This window comes from Gekko japonicus, unplaced genomic scaffold (assembly GCF_001447785.1).
Source record: "Gekko japonicus isolate JY-2015 unplaced genomic scaffold, Gekko_japonicus_V1.1 scaffold1929, whole genome shotgun sequence".
Classification (NCBI taxonomy): Eukaryota; Metazoa; Chordata; class Lepidosauria; order Squamata; family Gekkonidae; genus Gekko; species Gekko japonicus.
The window spans coordinates 69,851-92,735 of record NW_015174325.1 but is presented as its reverse complement, the minus strand read 5'-3'; the positions used below and the strand labels follow the sequence as shown (position 1 = coordinate 92,735).

Genomic DNA, 22,885 nt, shown 5'->3' with positions numbered 1-22,885 from the left:
TGAACCCTCCTCTGCCTGATACACCCAGTCTTTGGCTTTCCAGAACCAGAGACTGCTTTCACGCCAGGGTGCCTCCCAGAACCACCACAGCTCCCAGTTCTGACTGGTGCATCTCAGTATGTCAGCATTCTTTCTAGGGATGGCTGTGAAATGTGAAAGGGAGGGAGTAGAGTTCAGACATTAGACACAGGGAGCCTGTTCCTCAGATCCACTGCAGATTTAACCCCAGACTTCATATTTTACTCCAGGTATCGGATGTAGATCTGGTAGTCAGGATGCCAATGGATCACTCCCTCCCTTGCATCACTGACTAGTATGTTGGGGAGGACTTGGCCTTTTCATCACTGTAACTTGGTGGAAACTATTTGATGAGGCCAAACCATTCTAAACCAAATCAGATGCCAAACGTGAAGGTGCTACAAACACTTTTTAAAAATGCCAGTGTGTGAAAGCAACATTGTTTGACTCAGCTCTCCAAGACAATGTGAAAATATTTTTTCTCTTATTCAAGGGTAGTGAAATGTGTTTTTTCCCTACTCAGCACAATCCTAAACTGAGTTACACCCTTTTAAGTCCATTTTCATTAGTGGACTTGGAAGGGTATAATACTGCTTAGACCTGTACCGTACATTTTCCTCCATCCTTAACTATTTAGGTACTGTTCTGGCCTTCTCTCCCTTTCTAGTCTTAGCCAGGATTTTGTATTATATCAACAACAGTACAGTCACAATTCATGTTTCCCCTGAACCTGAGTTAGTAAATTACCATCAGAGCTGAATGTGAAATTCAAGTTAAATGAGATCCTTCGATTGCCATCATTATCACTGGCACAGATAAATGCTGAGTCATATTTCAGTTCAACAAAGGAAAGGAGGGGGATCTGTCCTGGGGAACGTGAGGTCTGGCACTCTTGAGCCCCTGGTGCCAGCACTGAAGGTAAAGAGCCTGGGGGTGTTCCTGGATGTCTCACTGACTATGGAGGCCCAGGTCACCACCACAGCCAGATCTGCCTTCTTCCATCTGAGGCAGATCAGGCAGTTGGCCCAATACCTCTCCCCCAGCGACCTGACTGCAGTGACCCATGCAATGGTCACTTCCAGATTGGATTATTGTAATTCTCTCTATGTGGGGCTGCCATTGACTCTGCTCCAGAAGTTACAGCTAGTGCAGAACACAGCAGCACAGTTGTGTTGATGTCGCTGCCTGTGCAGGCTCACATCTGCCCGGTGCTGCATGAACTGCACTGGCTGCCTATTGAATTCTGGATCCTATACAGACAGGGCCTGCATATCTTTGAGACCGCCTCTCCCCATACAAGCCCCGCAGAACATGTTGTTCTGCAAACCAGCATCTCCTGGTAGTCCCTGGCCCCAAGGATATCCGACTTGCCACTTGGTGGAATGAGCTCCCTTATGAGATCAGGGCCCTGTGGGACCTGTTACAGCTCTGCAAGGCCTGTAAGATGGAGCTCTTCCACCAGACTTTCAGTTGAGGCAGCGGGCATGGCAGGCTGATATGGCCTGCCATCCACGGCCTGCAGATCCACATTACTAGTATCAACATCATCTGTCGAGGCATACTGAACAACTAGTAATAGATTTCTTTAAGTTTTAAATTTTAATTGATTAATGTGTTTTAAATTTTAATTGTAAATCTGCTCTGTGTGCAGATCAATGTGTTTTGAAGCCGCCTTGAGCCTGCTATGTAGGGCAGGCGGGGTATAAATTTATTTATAATTATATATTTAATAAAATAAATTAAATAAATAATGAATGTTGTAGCTACACCAAGCCAAATTCTCCTGTAATTTTGAAACTTAAAAAAGAAAACACTGCAATAAAGCAAGTAAAAGCAGATCCCCTTGGCAAGGTTACAGTATAATATAACCCCCTCAGCTTAAAGTGCCATGCTGTGCTTAGTACATTATGGCATCTTGTCTAGTAACTTAATTGTTCATTGTATACAAATGAGTCATTTAAGAGTCAGTTTAGACTCATGTGTGGTGAAGTCGTGAATGCATGCTCAGATCACGTGTGCCTGCGCATGTGTGCTAAATGGCCTCTTTAGATGTGTCTGTATGTACCGCTAAGCATGCCCACATGACCGTGCTTGCCTCTGTGCAGAGTCCCTAAAGAGGAATACTTATGCTGAAATACATCTTTCTTTTGTGCAAATAAAGCTTAAAATGTTGTTCAATAAATTCTGGCTATTGACACAGGGATTTCAAAAGCCAGGAGTTATCAAAGGAATTGTTTCACAACCTGATTTGACAACAATGATCTTTGTTAATTCCTGTGATATGTTTCATCACTGCTTCTTCCTCATCTCTGGCTCACTGAGTTGCTTTTCTCCCCCCTCCCTCTGTAGAATACTAAAGAACTAAACACCCACGTCCACCCACCTGCACACACACACTTTTCTTTCTCTTCTTATATGTGATGTTTTTTGTATCTCCGCTCCTCCCTTTTTATTTTAGGTGACATTGTTCTATTCACCAAACCTGTAACTTTAACAGAGGGTGACAGGGTGACCTTGACAACAGATGTTCTTATGGCAACAGATGGCACTGGCAAACCCGAGAAGCTACTGTATGCCATTTCTGTGCCACCTGTGCATGGTCAGATTGAGTACATCAATTATCCCGGCATGCCCATTTCCCTCTGCAGCCAGTTGGATGTTGTGGCCCAGAAGATTTGCTACATTCATGACAATAGCCATGAGACCAGTAAAGGATTCATTCAAATGAGGAGGCCTCCCCTTTTTAACTCCCCCCCCCCGCAATATGTGGAAAAGCTTTTCAGGAAAGCTAAGTGTTATCCACCTCTCTATGATGTTTGCTGTCAGTGCAGTCATTACAACATTGAAGTGACTGGCATAAAAGTACAGAAGGGACAATTTGGGTATCCTCTTATGAATGCAGTAAGTACCAGCAATTGATTAACTGTAACGTATGAAGTACTACAGCCAAAGCACTGGGAGCCAAGTACACAAAATACTGAGAGAGATATTTGCTGAATTTTTTAAATAAATTCACATTTTAACTCAGATCAATACATTACATCGGAAGGCTTCTGTTTTCCCCAACTGCCTATATATCAGGTGGCAGAGGAGGGATACTGCTAATATTGTTACTCTGCATTTGAAATTATAGTTGCTCCCTGGGGTAGTTTCCCCCCCCCATTCACAAGGTGGGGAAATCCACAATATTGTCTGAAATCACTGGTAGAAGTTAATCCAGATGGTGGTGTCATTTCTAAAGAAAAGCATATGTTGGCTATTATGGTACTTAAATGTAATGGGTTTATATACCTCGAGTGGGCAGAGGAGAGAAAAAAATAAAGCAGAGATTCCCTCCCTCTATCTCTTTTATATGGGGGGGGGGAGATTCCATCTTCCCTTTTTACTGATATACCAACAGATGTAGTGATGTACTGAATAATGGAATAATAGCTCTTTAATACCATTCTCCTGAAGAAAACAACGCTCATGTTGCTTAAATCAGCCACAGGATAGGGACTTAGGGCCAAGCTGTACAGGATGCTGAAGTTCTGTTGATGGAATTCTGGGTGTATAATTTGGCCCTAAAAAGCAATTGCAGTGTGTGTTTGTGTGTTGGAGTGGAGACCTGGATCACGGCCATGGTGTTGGGGAAGGGAGAGTTGACTTTCTGGATCAGAAGTGCCCTACCTATGTTCTTTATTTATGTGGTCTTAATTTAAAATATTTTACCCTGATTCTCTAAATATTCAAAGTGGCTTACAAATCAATAAGGAAAAATTAGATCAAAACAAAAACCACATTACAAAAAAATAGATCAAAACAAAAACACATTACAAAAAAATTAGATCAAAACAAAAACCACATTACAAAAAACATGTGACCCATATTGTTCCAAATGTCCCTTCTCTCAACCAAGGTCCACCCAAGGGGGGGAAATATTTCCTGGATCTCTATTCACAACTCAGCTATTAAAATCCTTCTGAAACAGAATTGCTTTGCATTATCCACAAAGCTGACAAGAGAGGATGTTTTGTGTACCACCTGAACTAGGTTATTGCACAAGAAGGGGGCCATTACTGAAAACACCATAGATCTTGGAGGGTGGCCAAACCTCATGATAAGTGGGGATTTCCAGAAGCAATAACTTAGCTGAACAGAGTTGTTAAGTGGAACTTTAAGCTCTAGTGGGGGGAAAAGACAGGCACAATATGAGTACATGTCATAATATATTATTTATAATAGATGCAATCAAATTTGTGAACAAGAAGAGAAAGAAAGCAGCATTTGACAATTTAATATCACCTTTTTTATTGAATGTACTTCAAAATTTGAACTGTTGCCCTAAATTCTGGAACTGGATGCAAGGTATATATTTGAACCAACAAGCAAAGATTTTAATAAATGGGAAATTAACAGAAACAATCTCTACAGAAAAAGGAACATGTCAGGGATGTCTTTTGTCACTTCTACTATTTATCCTAGAGTTAGAGACTAGCTACAAGGATCAGACAAGACACCAGGATTAAAGGAATAAAAGTGGATGATAAAGAATTTAAAATGAAAAGCTATGCAGATAATGTGGTTCTAACAGTCATAGATCCCCCCAAATCACTACAGTATGTTATGGATTTGGATCATTTTCAGGATCCAAAATCAATAGATAATAGACAAAAATTATAATGAAATTTTTAACACAACAAGAAGAAGATATAAAGAGTACGAAATGCACAGTAACCAACGAACCCATTAAATATCTGGGAATAAATGTGACTGGGCAAAACTGTAATCTTTTCAAAAATAACTACCAGAAGATTTGGGAAATGATACAAGCAGAATTATCTAGATGGAAAAAATTAAAAATTTCATGACTAGGAAGAATCTCTGCAGTCAAAATGAATGTACAGCCAAAACTATCTTTTTTTAATTTTAAATGTTACCTATACATATAAAAGAAAGAATACTGAAAGAGTGGCAGAGGCAGATTCATTTATTTGGAATGGTAAGAAACCAAGAGTAAGCTTTAAAATATTGCAAGATAAGAAAAAGAGAGGATTAGTAGTTCCAAATATAAAATTATATTATCAAATGACAGGCCTGGTCTGGATTATGGACTGGATTAAAAACCCAAGATGAAGAACAGTAAAACTTGAATCAATAGATATGCCGCACCCCCTGACATCACCGGAAGTGATGTCAGAAGGGGAAGCAAAAGGAGGGGAGGCATATTCAAAAGCCTCCCTTTCCCTTCCTCAGCTGGCCTGGGGGGGGAGCAAAAAGGGGTTTAGGGCCACAGAAGGAGGAAAGAGGAAATGAAAGAGAGAGTAGAGAGAAGGAAGGAAGGAAGGAAAGAAGGAAAGAAAGAGAAGGAAAGAAGGAAGGAAAGAAGGAAGGAAAGAAAGGATAAAAAGAGAGAAGGAAAGAAGGAGGGAAAGAAAGAGAAGGAAAGAAGGAGGGAAAGAATAAGCGAAAGAGAGAAAGAAAAGGAGGGAAAGGAAAGGAGGGAAAGATGGCAAAGAGATGGAGGGAGGGAGGCTCTCCCACCACCACCCATTAAACCCCCACCACCACCACCCCTGCGGATCCCTTACTTACCACTTCGGCGGGGGCCGGGGAAGCCAGCAGCAGGGCTCTCCTGGCACCCCCCAAGCCACAGTGCTTCTGCACGGGCTTGGGGGACGCGGCAGCGGGGCTCTCCGACCTCCCCCAAGCTGCAGCACTTCTGCGCAGGCCCGGGGGATGCGGCGGCGGGGCTCTCCAGCCTCCCCCGAGCTGCAGTGCTTCTGCACGGGCCTGGGGGACATGGCAGCGGGGCTCTCCGGCCTCCCCTAAGCCGCAGCGCTTCTGCGTGGGGCCGGGGGACGTGGCAGTGAGGCTCTCCGGAAATTCCCCAAGCTGCAACACTTCTGTGTGGGCCCAGGGGATCCAGTGGCGGGCTTTCTAGCCTCCCATGAGCCACAGCGGCAGGGCTCTCCGGGCCTTCCCCGAGCTGCAGCGCTTCTGCACGGGCCCAGGGGACGTGGTGGTGGGGCTCTCCGGCCTCCCCCAAGCCACAGCACTTTCAGCGTGGGGAACTAGGGGCGGGACTTGCTGCTGCCACCACCATTAGCATGGGCTCCTGGGCTGCCGGAGCGGTGCTCCAGCGCGCTCTGGCCCCAAAAGACCCCTGGTTTACACAATTATTTATTGATTAAGAAATCAATCATAATGATCATAACACAAGAAAGAAGCCATATAATCAGAGATGGACTTCTGAGAATATGGTTTACATGCCAGAATTTACTGAGCTCTTCAAACTCTCTGCTTATGTCCCCAACAGAAGCTTATCATGATAAATAAATGATAAATAAACATGACTTTTTAATGTGTGGTAAAATAGTAAATCCTCAAGAGGAAAATCAAGCCTTGGCAAGATATTGAAGATGAAAGAATAAATATTCAATGGTTGCTATATTATCAATCAGTTTCAAGACTAAAGATCATTAACACAGAAGGTGGCGTTCTAACAGATGTGGCTGAGTTTGACAGTTGATTACAAAACAAAAAGATCATTTATTACAGTGGATACACAAGATGCTACTCCAGCTAGAAACAGAAGAACAAGTGAAAAAATGTATGATCAAATGGACACAGAATTTTAGAGAGTGGATACCTGGGGATCAATGGGAATGGCTATGGGAAAGAGAAATCAAGTTTACAGCCAGGCAGGCATTTAGAGAAAATTGGTACAAAATGTTTTTAGATGGTACATAACCCCAAAGGACATTGAGAAAGCAGACAAAGACTACAAAGAAAAATGCTGGAAATGTCCAGACACAAATCTAACTTTGTTCATATGGGGTGGACTTACAAAAAAGCCCCCCCCTCCCAGATCTGCCCACGCCTAGAGAATGGGAAAATAAACTCACCAAATATGCAGTAATGGCAAAATTAACATCTGAGAAATAGATCAATCATAGAATCTGAGGAGAGGTGGAGTGTGTATTATGCAAGCAGGAGATAAATTTAGAATGAGAAGTAGTTCAAAAATTTGTACACAAATGTATTGAAATGTTGAAGCAGAACGAGAATATGTTTTAAAAGTAACATCTCAAATATAAATGTATAAGGAAGTGAATCCTGAGCAAAAATATTCTCTACCTTCTTATGAGATATATAATAGATTTTCTTTGGGCGCGATCATACACACAATTAGACCTGCCATAGGTGTGAATGCCAGGTGGATTTAAAGGGCACAATCAGACAACAACATCTGGGAAACGCCTCACAGCCGTTGACAACCCATTTTGTTCTGCCGCAGAAGTGGAGTAAAAAGACACTGGGGAAAATCCGGTAGGAAACGGGTTGCGACAGGCCACAGATGGACTTCCCCCTGTCTGATTACTCCAGCGCGCTTTCATGGCATCAGGATGGGCTGATCAGGCCGTCCTAACTCCATGCCATTTTCTTTCCCCTTCTCGGTATGTGCATCATCGCAAACTCCATAGGGAGCCCTCACTGCAGAGATGTGATGCATCAATTCCTCGTTGAAGTGCATCAGAAACAAACGGCAAAAAAACCCCAACTCACCCACGGTTGTGTCTGATCATGCAGTGGTGGGCTGTGCCCACAGCTTCCAAGGACTATGTGATCGTACAACTGTAGGTCAAATTGCTCCTGAGGAAAGAGCCTTGCTTCCCCCCCACACTTTATCTCATGCCTGTGACCACAACCTTTCTGTACATATTGTTAAAAGTTACACTGAGTAGGTAGAGGTGGCAAAAATATATAATACTGAATATGAAATCAATAATGAAATCAATAATGTACATGTAAAATATATTAGTTATGGAATTTGAAATCCAAAATGTTAAATATAAATATACCACAACAGAAGTAGGTATTATTGTATTTTATAGATAGTGTTGTAAAAATTATAATGAAGGGGATGCTGGGGTGAAATGCTGAGAAATTTCACATTACCCTTTTTAACCCGTTTTGAAGCCGTTTTTGATCCATCGTGGATAGGGCTGCCATTTCACACATGGCTTTCCCCTTCCCCTTCTGGTAAAAGAGCGGGATCTGAAGCGGTTTGCCATTCAGACTGCACCACTTTCCCCCCGTCATTTTTTGCCCGCGCGGGTGATCTTTGGCTTTTTAAAAAATATTCGCTTTAGAGCGCTATAGCGCCATGGTGCTATAACACAACACTCCAGGCATTCCAATGGGGTTGATATAATGCTGTTGCATTATAGCGTTATACCACTATAATGCTATAAAGCGAACGTTCCCAAAAAAGGCAGAGGTTGCCCGCATGGGCGAAAAACGGCAGGAAATAGCACATCTGAACCGGGAGAGAAAATTGAAGACTACTTGGAAACGGTTGACAGGTAAAACACTTCAGCCCCATTTCCTAAATGGGACAGTGGCATTTGTGTGTGAAATTACAAATATATTCCAGTAGGGAACTGGTTCTAAAACGGTTCTGTCTGAAATGACAGACCAGAAACCATTTGGGAACCATTCCTCATCTGGATTATATCATCTGTCTGAAATTCCTCGCTTTTTGTTTTATACACCATGTGTTACATAATTATTTTAGATACACATAATTGTGATATGCAACCCCTTTTTCATTTCCATATCCCCTTCACATCTTTACTTTGTTTTCTGAAAAAATAAAAATATATCTAACACAAATATGAGTACATGCCTTTTTTCCCTGTGGAGGCCTAAAGTAGGCTGGGGGGCTATATCCAGTTGGAGAAATGGTATGAACACCATGGCCTGTTCCCTCCCTGTCTCTCACACAGGTTTTTCATTTTACGCTTCAGGCATTCTAGTGACAGACTTCCAGCATACTGTGGAGCTTGGCCTTTAATTTATGTTTCACTTGGTTATCATCTTCTTCAAGCTACTTTGCTCTTTTTTACCTGTTCAAGGACTAAATTCACTTTATGTACAACATTATGTATTAGTTCCCTGATGTCACTTTTATCTTTTGTAAAACAGATTCACAAAATGATGTTTGGGAGTGAAGCAGCAGCACGGGGTGTGATGTGTAACATTTTCTCTTTCAAGCATACAGTTAAAATTTCGGGTAGGAAACTGTTGCTGGGGGTTGGGATTCAAAGTGGGCAAGTATTGTGGCCTTTTTCCCTATAGTAACCTCTCCCTTTTCAGTCCTCTTTTCAGTCTTATAAAGCTTGTATTCTAAAAATGATGTTAGGGCTCTGATACATTTGTGGGTAACATATAGTTCTGCCCCCCAGACACAGACATACACTTTAGCATGTTTCCCTCCCCCCAGTTTTTCATTGAAAGTTATTTACACTCTTTTTGCCTTCAAATGAGCACTCTAGCTAATTTTATTCTTGCCATGGTTAAGTGGTATAATTTCCTAAGAAATGAGTTAAATTAACAAGGGGAAGAAGAAACCCGTAAATCATTTAAACAGCCTCTTTGTAAGTGAGGTTAAGACCATCATTTATAAATCTCAGTTCCTTGGTCTGATTTTCTGTGTGGAGGAAAATATTCTCCACAGCCTCCTCCCACATCCCCTCCTCCCACATCCACTCAAACCTTATTAGGAATAAAATAAGGAAACAGCAATGTCAGGTATGTTGGCTTCAGTGCCATGCTTCAGCTTCTTTGCTGTGATCCAAACTAGTCTGGGTTTCTAAGGCACCCTAAATGGATCTCCAGTCTATACCCTTTTCCATTCCCTTTCCTTTTGGCTTTGTACCCTACTTCCTTCTTTCTTAGCCATTTGTGTTCCTATTTTTCCCACATCCCCTGACCTGATAGGACTTGCCACACATTTTATCCTTCTCAAGTAAACATGGGAAACTGCATTTTGCATCAGGACTGCAGTACAGGGAAATGGGATGGTCTAACTCTTTACCCAGGTGCTACTTCTTCAGCAGTAAACTGCCTCCCAAAACTGCTGCTTGCTTCTTTGGCTCTATGGTGCCTATAAGTTTCTAGAGGGGCTGTTCAAAATCAGTAAAATGGCTGAGGGATAGCAAACCCCTTCCCTTTCACCAAGGTCCAAGCCTAAATCTGGGCTGTTTGCAGCTGCTATGTGAAGGAGAAACATGGTTGAAATCTGAATACCAGATTGCCTGTGATTTTACCCTTAGGCAGTAACTAGACCTGTTGGTGTCAAGAGCTCAATATGGAACATATCAAATCCCTATAAAGTTGGGCAGGAATGGGAACCAAACCCTTTGCCTACTTTTGCCTACTTTTCTCCCCAAAACCACTTCTTCCTCCATATTTTTTTTCTTGCAGCAGGTCCATCCACCAGAGGAAAAAATTCTGGGCAAACTATTTGGGATGTAAAAAGGTGGACATGGCAAGGCTCCAACTCATTCCTCACTAACCCATGCTGTGTTTCAGATATCAGCACCTGCTTTATGTTGAATTGCTGGTGACCAATTGATGGTGGTACTTAGGCTGATTTCGCAATAATGCTTGCTCCGGTTTCATCCCCCAATAATATTCACAGCAGTGGATAGTTTCCCCACTTGTTGCTGCGGGGTCGGCAATTGACCCAAATCTAAGGGTCTTTCCCCACGGATTTTTCCTCTTTGTCAACTTCAGGATCTTTTTCTTGCTATGGGGTTGAAGTCGGGGCATTGTAGTGGGGAACTCGCAAATCGCGGCTGTCCTCTCTCCACCCCTTTAACGCCCCTCTGCTTCTTTCCCTCCCCTTCCCTCCCCTTCCCACCTCTCTCCACCCCTTCAATGCCCCTCTGCTTCTCTGCTTCTCTCACTCTCCCTTCCCACCTCCCCTGTCCCTTTCCCCTCCCTTTCCCACCCTGGTGCAAGGTTTTTTTTGTCCCCACCCCCGTGTTGCATTGCAACACAATACTGATACATCATTGACTGGCATTTAAATGTCCTTTTAAATGTACATCTGCTGTTTCCCCATTTCTGTGTTGCAATTTGCTTTTTGTACAAAAGTAGTGCCATTGTTAAAAAGATGCATTAAGAACATAAGAACATAAGAGATGCCAATGTTGTATCAGGCCAAAGGCCCATCCAGTCCAACACTCTGTATCACACAGTGGCCAGAAATACCAGTGCCATCAGGAGGTCCACCAGTGGGGCCAGGACATTAGAAGCCCTCCCACTGTTCACTCCTCCAAGCACCAAGAAGACAGAGCATCACTTGCCCCAGAGTCCCTATCTATACCTTGTGGCTAGTAGCCACTGATGGACCTCTGCTCCATATGCTTATCTAATTCCCTTTTGAGGCCGTCCATGCTTGTAGCCACCACCACTTCCTGTGGCAGTGTATTCCATGAGTTAATCACTCTTTGGGAGAAGAAGTACTTCCTTTTATCCGTTCTAACCCGACCGCTCAGCAATTTCATGCCCACGAGTTCTTGTACTGTGAGAAAGGGAGAAAAGCACCTCTTTCTCTACCTGCTGTATCCCATACATACTCTTATAAACCTCGATCATGTCACCCCTCAGTCGTCGTTTCTCCAAACTAAAGGTGACATTAAGGGTGACATGGAGGCGTGGACAACTGTTAAAAAGATGCATTGAGGGTGGCATGGCAGTGTGGACACAATTTTCACGGGGGTGACGTGTTGCGTTGCATGTCTGCTTCTCTCCCTCCCCCTTCCTTTCCCCTCCCTTTTCCGACCTGGCACAACACAACTACGCATGCGTAAAGCACACCTGTTTTCCAGTGGATGGGTGCGTTACAACGCAACCACGCCCCCGATCAAAAAAAGGAGGGGGAAGAGAAAGGCATGAGATTCTGAGCAAGGCGACAAACCCGGGTCAGAGTTCCTCAATATGGAACTCCCCCAACTCCCCCAACAGAAACGGGCCAATTAGACCCCGTGAGAATGGAGAGCAAAGCATTAGTGCGGAATCGGCCTTAGGGTTCAATTAGGCTTTAGACTGCAATGGAGTTTCATCTGTTTGGATATGATGATACATTTCTAAAAAGAGAGGTGGTTATGCTCAGTCCTACCAGGTAGCCGCTGTGTCTGAGTTAGAATTCTTGCTTCTTAACTGGGCTGAATGAAGCTATGCTGGTAAAAGAAAGGATTCTCAAACGTCTCTAAGGCACTGTTCTTATTGCATCAGATACTCTTGGGCTTGATCCGAATACTGACGACAAATTTCACAGCTGAACTCCATCATAAAATTCTAATGGCTTCTTTTATCCAGATGTTCCTTTGACTATGCAGAAAGTTTAGGGTTATATTGACATTGGATTACAAAAGGACACCCAGGAAATTCAGATAGTCATGATATTTGGATTACTGAGGTACAGAAAATTTGAAGTATTTACCACATCTGTTCAGCATTCAACTGAAGTTCCATTTTAAGATTAAAATTCTGAACTGATCTCGGTTAGTGGCTTGAAAGCAAACTGCTGGCATATTATTGTTAGTTCCCAACCATGTAGTTGGATCCAATGATCTCTTTTTCTGAAATGGAGGTTGAGCACAGGAAAGAGATTATGTCCTAAGTATCTGTCGAAGAGGATGCCATCTGTAAGGTTCTTCCAATGTTCTACATTAGGTGATTTAAAACAGGTACATAGGGAAATTGCTAGGGGGGCAAGGGAGGAGAAAGAGACATCTTTCCAGTGCTTTGGAAGGGTTAAAAATAGGGATTAAAAATCTCTTTTATCTCTAAAAAAAATTGTACATTCTAAATTAATTTCTACTGGTAATCCAGATCGGGTTAAATAACTCCTCATTATTCTGCTACACAGCTGAGGCTTCTCAAAATGTTTATCTTATTTTGTAACTGGTACCTTCTGGCATATTCCAGTGCCAACTCGTGTAGCTCCTGCTATATTTCATTCTCACTATTTTTGGAATGGAGCTGCTGGTTCCAGGTGATTTAATAAATTGCTTTTTTTTTTTTTTTTGGTATGTTCCTTTTAACTTACCCATCTGCGCAACACATGCGTAACTTGCAATCTGTTGGCAGTTTGCAGAAAGACAAACTGTCAGAGCTGCGTGCATTTGACAACTTTGTTCCCAATTAGATTAGTGGTAATTTTAACAGATTTCAGGCCAGTCGGGAGAGGAGTGGAAAAAGGGAATGACACGTTATTAAAGCATCAATTTTGACAGACCCTGAGCACATAGAGCATCAGTGTAAATTATATTAAATGCTTTAATTAAAGCTATGAAAGATTTACCCTTTTAAGCAGTAAGTGATTACATGGCAAATATAAAGGGAAAGTGGATAACAGTTTCCTAAATGGCTTCTGCTGTTTGAGACGGTGCATAGTCACTGCCTCCACCATAATCTATGAGTGTAATGTTGGAGACATTGTTAATTATTCATAGCCACATCTATGTAGCAGATGTGATTAAAAACATGAAGAGCAGCATTCGGAGACTGAAGCACTGCCTATTTAAAAATCACAGTTCAAGCTTCTTTTCTATGCAAAACTGCTTGAAAACAGCCAGGGAATAGTGGCACGGGGGTTAAATAGTGGCACTAGGGGTCTGAACCCCACAGCTCACCAAAATACTCTTGCCACAATATAGGGAATCCTTATGGATGGAGAAATTCCAGTGCTCATATGGAATTTCCAGAACTGCCAACGATGCCCCATTAGTTTCAACGTAGGCTGCAGATCTTACCTAAATGCATTTAGATTTGAGTCCAGTAGCGCCTTAGAGACCAACTCTTGTAGAGACAAGAGTTGGTCTCTAAGGTGCTACTGGACTCGGATTTAATTGTTATACTGCAGACCAACGTGGCTACCCTGTGAAATTATCTAAATGCATATCCATGTTCATTTAATACATGTTGATCTGGAACAGACGACAAATACAACTGCTATGCTGTTCATGAACAGGAATACAAATTGGACTTTTGGTACCAAGGTGTATATATTTTATTGCAACTGTCATGGAGAAAGGGTCAAAATCTATCCTGTAAAAATCCCCTGCACACACACACACACGGCACATCACAGAGAAGGTTTTATTATTGCACATTGTGCTAGTTTTCCACTCAAAGTAGGGGAATGTTTAACAATAATCCCTCCCCTTTATATGGAGTAGTACATAAGAACATCAGAAAAGCCAATGTTAGTTCAGGGCAGTGGCCCATCTAGTCCAACACTCTGTCACACAGTGGCCAAAAATACCAGGTGCCATCAGGAGGTCCAGCAGTGGGGCCAGGACACTAGAAGCTCTTAGACCCAGGTCTGCTACTAGAGAAGCAGGTGGCAGCTGTAGCCAAGACTGCCTTTTACCAGCTTCAACTGTTTAGCCATCTACAACCTTTTCTGGGCAAAAAGATTTAGCCACTGTGGTGCATGTACTGTTTACATCTATATATCTAATAGCCAAGATCCCCTCTGCATGCGGTTACTTATTTCCATGGATCAGGGTCACATGGAGGGTAAACAGATCTTCCAGCAAATTTGGGGCAGTCCCCATTGCCCACATAAACAAACTACTCCAAAGGAAACGTATGTTCCTAATGCACATAGTGTTCATAATCCACCACCCCTCTCAAATGATACACCAATAATTAGGCGCTCAGAAGAATTGGAGTTATTAGCGCACCAGGCAGACTTAATGGCAAAGTCCCTACAGATAATCTTTAAACAGCAAAAGCAAATTTTAGCTCTACTGCAGGAGAAAAATGGGAATCTTCAAAGAAGACAGCATGGGACTCAGAACCTAATAAAGGGGATGAAGACCTCAACCAAGGGCACACAAATATATTTATATTATAAATATATTTATATTATTATATTATATTGGGGCCATAGAATGCAATGGAAAGATTGTGCCGCTGCTGCAGCACAACTCTAGAAAGAAGGAGTGTGGGGCGGGGAGCTGTGGTTGGGGCTTGCTGCCACCACCATTTGTGCCTGCTCCTGGGCTGCTGGAGCGATGCTCCAGTGCGCTCTGGCCACAAACGACACCTGGTGGAGAGAAAGAGAGGGGCAGACTGAGAGGGGATGGGGGGAAGGACATTGAGAAGGGCTGGGGTAAGAGGGGTTGAGACATATAAGGGGCGAGAGGAGAAAGGGGGTAAGAAAGGATTGCTAGAGAATGGGGTGGGGGGAAAGCTGACATAGAAGGGGTGAGAGGAGAAGGGGACATGAGGGAAGATTAGTAGATATGGGGTGCATGCAGAAAGAAAGAGGAGGGTACTTTGACAATAAAGGGGGGAGGGGGGAGGTAGGGGATTGCCCCCTCCCCACAAGGGGATTGCAAGGACTGCCTGCAAACGGGGCCGGCCCCAGGGTTTTTTGCACACTAGGCGAGGATACCTTCTGGCGCTCCCCAATTTTCAAACATAAATGCATTTTAGGAAGAATGAACAACACAAAATCTGAAAGGTTGTGAGGTTGGTGGGGCTGAGAGAGCTCTTTCGAGGACTGCCCTTGAGAGAACAGCTCTGAAACTTGTGACTGAGCCAAAGCCATGCCAGCAGCTGCATGTGGAGGAGGAGTGGGGGAATCCAACCCGGGTCACCCAGATTAGAGTCTGCACTCCCAACCACTAATTCCTGGTGTTGGGGAGGCCAGTGGCTCCTCCTCCTCCAAGAGGAGGATGGCTGTACTTCTGAGTGCACTGAAAGACCCGGCGGCGCGCAGCAGTCACCCACCCGGTCAAGAAAGTTGCAGGGCTTTTTGGGGGGGGCAGGTGCCAGTTTGGTGCCCCTAAGGGCTTGTGCGAGCTGGCCCTGCCTGCAACAAAGACTTTGGTAGGGTCACAACACATTATGCAACTTTTTGTTGTGGGTCCCCTCTTGTTTAGATAAGATTACCACAGTGTACACTGTGTGAGGCTGCCCTTGAAAAGTATTTTGAAAACTTCAATTGGTGTTGAATGCTTCAGCCAGGATGTTGTCAGGGATAGGGCATAAGGATCTATAACTCCAATCTTGTCCTGTTTCCAGTCTGTTTCTGGGTACAATTCAACGTGCTTGTGTTGACCTTTAAAGCTCTACATGTACATGGCTCGAGACCATCATGTCTGAAGGTCCACCTACTTACTTATGAACCAACTGCTACTGTCATCATCTGAAGCCCTGCTTTGGGTGCTCTCGCTGTCTGAGATTAGGAGAATGGGAACTCAGGAAAGGATTGATTTGGTTTTACTTGTTCAGATGATGTGTTTTTCTTCAGTTTAAATGGTTTTAAAGACGTTTTTAATGTATGTTTTTAATATTAGCTGCCTTGGTGGCCCTTATGAAGGTAGAAAGTCTGTGTATAAATTTTGTAAATAAATAAAATAATAAAATTCATGAACACAATGGAATTTAGAAAATAACAGTTTTAAAACTTTTGTTCTTCCCACTTAGAACCAAACTCTTAAGCCATCTTTTTTCTCAGCTGTAATATCAAAATTTGATATACATATTACCCTTAAAATTGACACCTATTTTGTTTCAATTTATGTAATAATGATTTCATAATTGCTGCAAAAGGCATAAACAGTTAAGGAACACCAACAAGAAAAATCAGAAAAGGTTATGATGACAACATCCAAAAACAAAAAGAAACAAAATTGGGGTATATTTTGTGCATCTCTATGCAAATCACTCTGTGCTTCCTTGGTAGAAGTAGACATTGTCCCAGGTACTTACCTGGTTCAATTGGATAGTTGCCTATTCATGTTGTGACTAAGATGATTATTGGCATAACAAAGTAGGACACAACAAAACACCTGAGCGAGATTTGAGGGGAAAAGTTAATTTTTATTTGAATCAAATGGTATTTAGAAGGTGTAACCTCAGAGCACTGTTATCACTCATTGTTTTCTCTCACACAGAAGCCACTGGAAATGATGCTACAGTTATGTTTGTGTGTGTGTTTGTCGTAAGGTAGTGCTGATAGCAGACTGCATTTGTCTTAATTAGTGCTAATGTGTTAGAAGTACCTAGAGAAGTGGCAGATTGACACACACAAACACAGAGCTATTTGAAAGCAGCTTTAAGGAAGAAAATTAGCTCATGTGTCTGAAGACATGATATCTCCCAAGATTTGTGTCTCAATAAATTCTTAGGGTATTGGTTAAAAAAAAAAAAGAATTCAGTGAGAGAATCCAGTTGTGTTCCTGGAAAAAAGGCAATTGAGTCTCACACAAAGGAAATAGAACAGGATGAGATTGTTGTTGTTGTGAATAATCACAGTCAGATATTTGACTGGTAGATGGTGTTTTGCAGTCTGAGATCTAGCCAAGTTCTTGGGAATTGCAGATGTATTTTCACAGGATTCTTGCTGTTCCAAGCAACACTGTCTTCTGGAGATGAGTTGGTGTTATTTGCTCAATGTCCAGAATGTCCAGGTGTTTCTTGAGACTTCTAGGCACTGCTCCAAAGGCTTCAATGACAACTGGCATGACAGTAACCTTCTTCTCCCAGAGATGGTATTCTATTCGTAGGTCTTGGTATTTCGTGATCTCCTGTTCTTTCTTTCCTATTCTGCTGTCTCTTGGGATTGCATGTCAATGATCCAAACACTATTTCTCTTTTTTTCCTACAACTGTGATATTGGGGGTGTTATGCTTCAGGTGTGTTTATCTGTTTACAGTCAGAAGTCTCAAAGAGTATTTGTTTCATCAATCTCCAGAATCTTGCCTGGTTTATGCTCCCATGAATTTCTGGCTGATGGTAAGCCATAATTCTTCCAAAGATTCCTGTGCAATATAGCTGCAACTCGATTGTGCTGTTCTTTATAGTCAGTTTGAGCAGTTTTACTGCAGGCATTGACCATGTGGTCAACTGTTTCATCCTTTGTCTTGAAAAATCAACATTTGCTATTATCACTGGTCTTCTGAATTTTGGCTTTCATGCTATTCATTTTGAGTGCCTGCTCTTGTGCAGTTAGAATGAGTCCTTCCATTTCTTTCTTCAAGTGCCCATTTTAGAGCTATATCTAGGTATTTTCACTATCAATTTTGTTATCAAATATTGCCGATACAAGTGCTTATCTTTCCAGTTGTCAAGGTGAGTTTTGATTCCAATCTTTTGATAGTCTTCTTTGGTTTCTGTAACCTTAAATAAATCTGCCTTGTATTCTTCAAGTAGATGCTTCTCTTTGCTTTTCTTGGTGTAGTCATTCAGTGCTCATTTTTCTTCAACTGCTTGCTTAACTTTCAGACCTCTTCCACCTAATTTTCTTGTTAAGTAGATAATCAGCATCACTTCTAGGGTGTAGTGAGTGATGCATTGTCATTATCTTGCGATTTTTGTGATGTATGCTTCTAATTCTGCTATTTTCCAATCAATAGCTTATGGTATCTTATGGTAACTCTATGGTTTTCCCTTGTATGGCCGTGGCCCTGCCCCCAGCGTGCCCGGCGTCCTCCCGTCACTTCCGGGTGATGTGCGTGCGGTGCGCGCGCACGTGCCAGACACTGCCCGGGAGCCCCCCGCTCCCGGCGAAGATCAACTTGGCAACCCTATACAGAATTTATGGCACATGGGATGTCCAAGAAGGAGATTCCTGTATTCTTTGAGAAGGAGATTCCAGCCAAATTTCCCTCTAGTTTTCTCTCACATCACCCAAATCCAAAAGAAAATTCATTTTAAATAAATCATGAAATCAATATCCAGCTCCATGGCCCCCAAGGAAACAAAAACCACCACAGTTTTATCCCTCTAGTCCTCCCCTGTTTGTACCCCTGTTTAGCTACTACTGATTTTGACATGCTCCTAACTGCTTTGGATCAAAACTTGGAGTTTCAAAGAAGTTTTTACCCCAAAAGCAGCTTTTTCCTGAAAATCCCTGTTTCCACTGGAGCTTGAGTATAGTTTCTTTCACAGTCAGGTTTTAATACATTGTGCACAAAGTACAGTTCCTGTCATATTCTGTTCACAGCTCTTCTCACACCCTGATCCTTGACTTTCTCAAGAGATTACACTACAGGACCCGAGGCTATTAAATGCAGCATGCCTCTTCTGTTTCTGCTTCTGCCACTTTTGTCTTTGGGTCTGACTCCTGCAAACATTGTAAGGTGTGCTGTGTCAGCCATTCACATTCAATACACAACGTGACAGCATGACATAAAATGGTTCTGAGTATAATGCCAATGCCATTCACTGCATAACACTAGTGCTTCTTGAAAACTGTTGAAAACCCCAATGAAGGGGGGAAACTGGATTGAAAAATCAATCATAAATCTGCTAAGGAAACAAAAGCAAAACAAAATGCTGAGATCAGGTTTGGTACAGCATATATATTATAAAAATGCCATGAATGTCTCTCCAGAAGGCTGTGAGGCATTTCATATGCTGCAAGAATGGGCACCTGGGTTTGTGACAGTTTATCTACTTTTCATACCTTCTAAGAATCCTCAGAGGCACAAAGAAGTGGTGATGGAATTCCTCTTTCTGTTAGCCTTAGATGGTCCCTTATATGCTCACACATACATAGCCTTTGTTTCTTTAATATGATGCTACTGTGGGAAAGGCAGATCTCCTAAAATAATATCCTCCCTGATATGTATATATGTGAGCCCTGAAGAGCTAATCTCTATTTCTCTTTTCTGAGTTTTACCAATTTATGAAGTTTAGAAGGCAGGAACATACAACCAAGTTCCCAAAATCCGTCTTTATTTACAGACCGGGGATCACTCCTCTTTTCTAGAAGCTATTTGCCTTTTTAACTGGGCAGGGATCACTTCTCTTTACTAGAAGCTATTTCTTTTTTGGCTTGAATGAGAATCCTCCTCAATCCAGTCACTTTTAGCCTCTTTCATAAGGGAACATAAGAAAAGCCAATGTTGGATCAGTACAATGGCCCATCTGGTCCAGCACTCTGTCACATAGTGGCCAAAAATACCAGGTGCCATCAGGAGGTCCACCAGTGGGGCCAGGACACTAGAAGCCCCCCCACTGTTGCCCCCCCAAGCACCAAGATGACAGAGCATCACTTGCCCCAGAGTCCCTATCTATACCTTGTGGCTAATAGCCACTGATGGACTTCTGCTCCATATGCTTATCTAATTTCCTCTTGAAGCTATCCATGCTTGTAGCTGCCACCACCTCCTGTGGCAGTGAATTCCATGTGCTAATCACTCTTTGGTTGAAGAAATACTTCCTTTTATCCGTTCTAACCCAACCGCTCAGCAATTTCATTGAGTGCCCACAAGTTCTTGTATTGTGAGAAAGGGAGAAAAGTACCTCTTTCTCAACCTGCTCTATCCCATGCATAATCTTATAAACCTCGATCATGTCACCCCTCAGCCGCCATTTCTCCAAGCTATAGAGTCCGAAGCATTTTAACCTTTCTTCATAGGGAAAGTGTTCCAACCCTTTTATCATTCTAGCCCCACCTACCTCACAGGGTGTCTGTTGTGGGAGGCGAAGGGAAAGGAGTTTGTAAGCCACTCTGAGACACCTTTGGGTAGTGAAGGGCGGGGTATAAATCCAATCTCTTCTTCTTCTAAATAGTCAAATTTGTGACCTGAGGCAAATGGCCATGTGGTCACTGGTTCCCAGGAAGTTTGAAACTGACACAATACTAGCACAGGGTAATACAAAAGAAATGACAGCTGAGCAATTTAGACATGATCTAGTTTAGACATGATCTAGCCGGGCAATTTAGACATGATCTAGTTTAGACATGATCTAGCCGGGCAATTTAGACATGATTTAGCCGGGATAAAAGTTTAACAAATAAATAAATGATGGTTGGCAGGGAGTGACACCTCTTGAGGAAGGGGGTGAGACAAAGGAAAGATTTCAGGTATCCAATCATGGTGCTGGGTTGGTATTTCACATTAACAATCCAATGCTTGACAGGGGTGTTATCTGGATAGCTGGCAGGAGGGCTTAATCACTGTTATTGTCTTGAGCTGGGCTACAGTCTTTTGTTTGAGAATGACTCCGGTGAAAAAGGAATTTGTAGTTTTCCAGGTGAAGCTAACATACAAAGGTGGGGGGAGAGATGCTGCGTGGTGGAGAGAAGATTTCCCGTGGTTGCTTGCAGCAGCATCTGTCCTCTGTCAAGGCATGGCTTCCTTCTCAGGTCTGCTACTGTTTCTGTGTATATGGAGTCCAGGGCTGGTGGGCTGCATCACAGTCCTTGCACTGGTGCAGGGTTGCAGGGACAGAAGTCTACTGTATTCACTGGCTGTTGTCTGGTGTGACATGCTTTGGCTCAAGGTTTCCCTTGGCCACAGTCCATAGTCCAGCAACGAGGCACTTCACATAGGACCACAGTTCTGTCCAGTACTGGCACATGCTTCTTCACAGTCCAGTAAGGCAGTGATATTAAAAGAATCTTTAACATTGCCATCTGAAGTGGCTGCATGTCAAAATACGTAGTACTTGTTGTTATGGGGATGTATTTTTTAGAAATATGCATTTCTTAAAATTTACAAGGATAATCTTGAGATGATTTACCGTATCTCAAGTGAAGGTGGGAGTCATATGAGTCCTGAGATATAACCTACATAGGCCTGTCATTGGAAATTTTCATCTATACCAACAGGCCAGAATCTATTATAGCCGGTTGATTTTTGTTCTTAAGCTGTAACCACCAATTTTAATGTTTATACTGTGTTTTAAATTTTAATTGTATTTATTTATTTATTTTTGAAACCCCCAAGAGGGTAATTTTATTGGTTTTTTAATAGACTACATAACTACAACAGAAAATATAGGAAGGGGGACTACAACTAGGGATAAAGAAAAGATCCCCACACTAACTAAAAACCCAAGAGTAGGAAATCATTTCTGTGTTAACCTACATGTTAGTCAATACGTATTGAATTATAATTGTATTTATTACAATATGATGTTAACCCCCTTGAGCCCGTTCACGGGATGGGCAGGATATAAATACAAATAATAAATAACTCTAAGATCTATTTATTTATTTCATTTATACCCCACACTCCCCACACGCAGGCTCAGGGCGGCTTACATAGGCACAAAAGTGCAATAAAAAGTAAACAGGTTAAAACACTTTAGGCAAAAATGCACATCTCACAGGATACATAAACAACTAAAATACTCACTCCCTATTGCATACCATGTTGGGATCAATGAGGGGGGATGCCATGGGCCACGATGTTCAACTGGCCAGTCAGCCCAACCCAGCAAAACTGCTCTGCAGTCGCACGGTGGTGGTAGTGGCGGCGGCAGCTCCTACTCAAAAGCCTGGTGGAAGAGTTCCGTCTTGCAGGCCCTGCGGAACTGTAAAAGGTCCCACAGGGCCCTGATCTCCTCTGGGAGCTCATTCCACCAGGTAGGAGCCACCACCGAAAAGAACCTGGCCCTTGTGGCAGCAAGCCTGGCCTCCTTGGGGCCCGGGGTCACTAGGCGGTGTTGTGACCCCGACCAAAGTGCTCTTTGGGGCCTGAATGGGGAAAGGCAGTCCCTCAGGTATGCTGGACCCTGGCCATGTAGGACTTTAAAGGTAAGCACCAGCACTTTGAAGCGAATCTGGAACGCTATAGGCAACCAGTGCAGTGCTTTCAGCACAGGTTGGATGTGATCCCCTCTAGGGGCACCCACTACCAACCTGGCCACCACATTCTGCACCAGCTATAGCCTCCGAATTTGCGACAAAGGCAGCCCCATGTAGAGAGTGTTACAGTAGTCTAACCTGAAGGTGACCGTCGAATGGATCACTGTGGCCAGAACTTTGTGGCTAAGGAAGGGGACCAACTGCCGCACCAGCCGTAGATGATAAAAGGCTCCTTTGGCAGTGGCCACCACCTGGGCCTCCATCGTTAAGGTGGGGTCCAGGAGCACTCCCAGACTCCTAACCTCTGAAGCTGGCACCAAAGGTGCCCCATCGAAGGCCGGGAGCGGGAGCCCCAATCCCATACCACCCCGACCCAGGCACAGGACCTCTGTCTTCTCCGGGTTCAGCTTCAGCCGGCTCAGCCTGAGCCACCCAGACATGGCCTGTAAAGCCCGGTGATGATCTTCT

The 22,885-nt window shown here is 43.1% G+C and overlaps 1 pseudogene; it reads left to right on the top strand.

Moving 5' to 3' along the window:
- The window catches only part of LOC107121323, a 175,270-nt pseudogene that overhangs the window by 95,427 nt on the left and 56,958 nt on the right, over nucleotides 1-22,885 (top strand).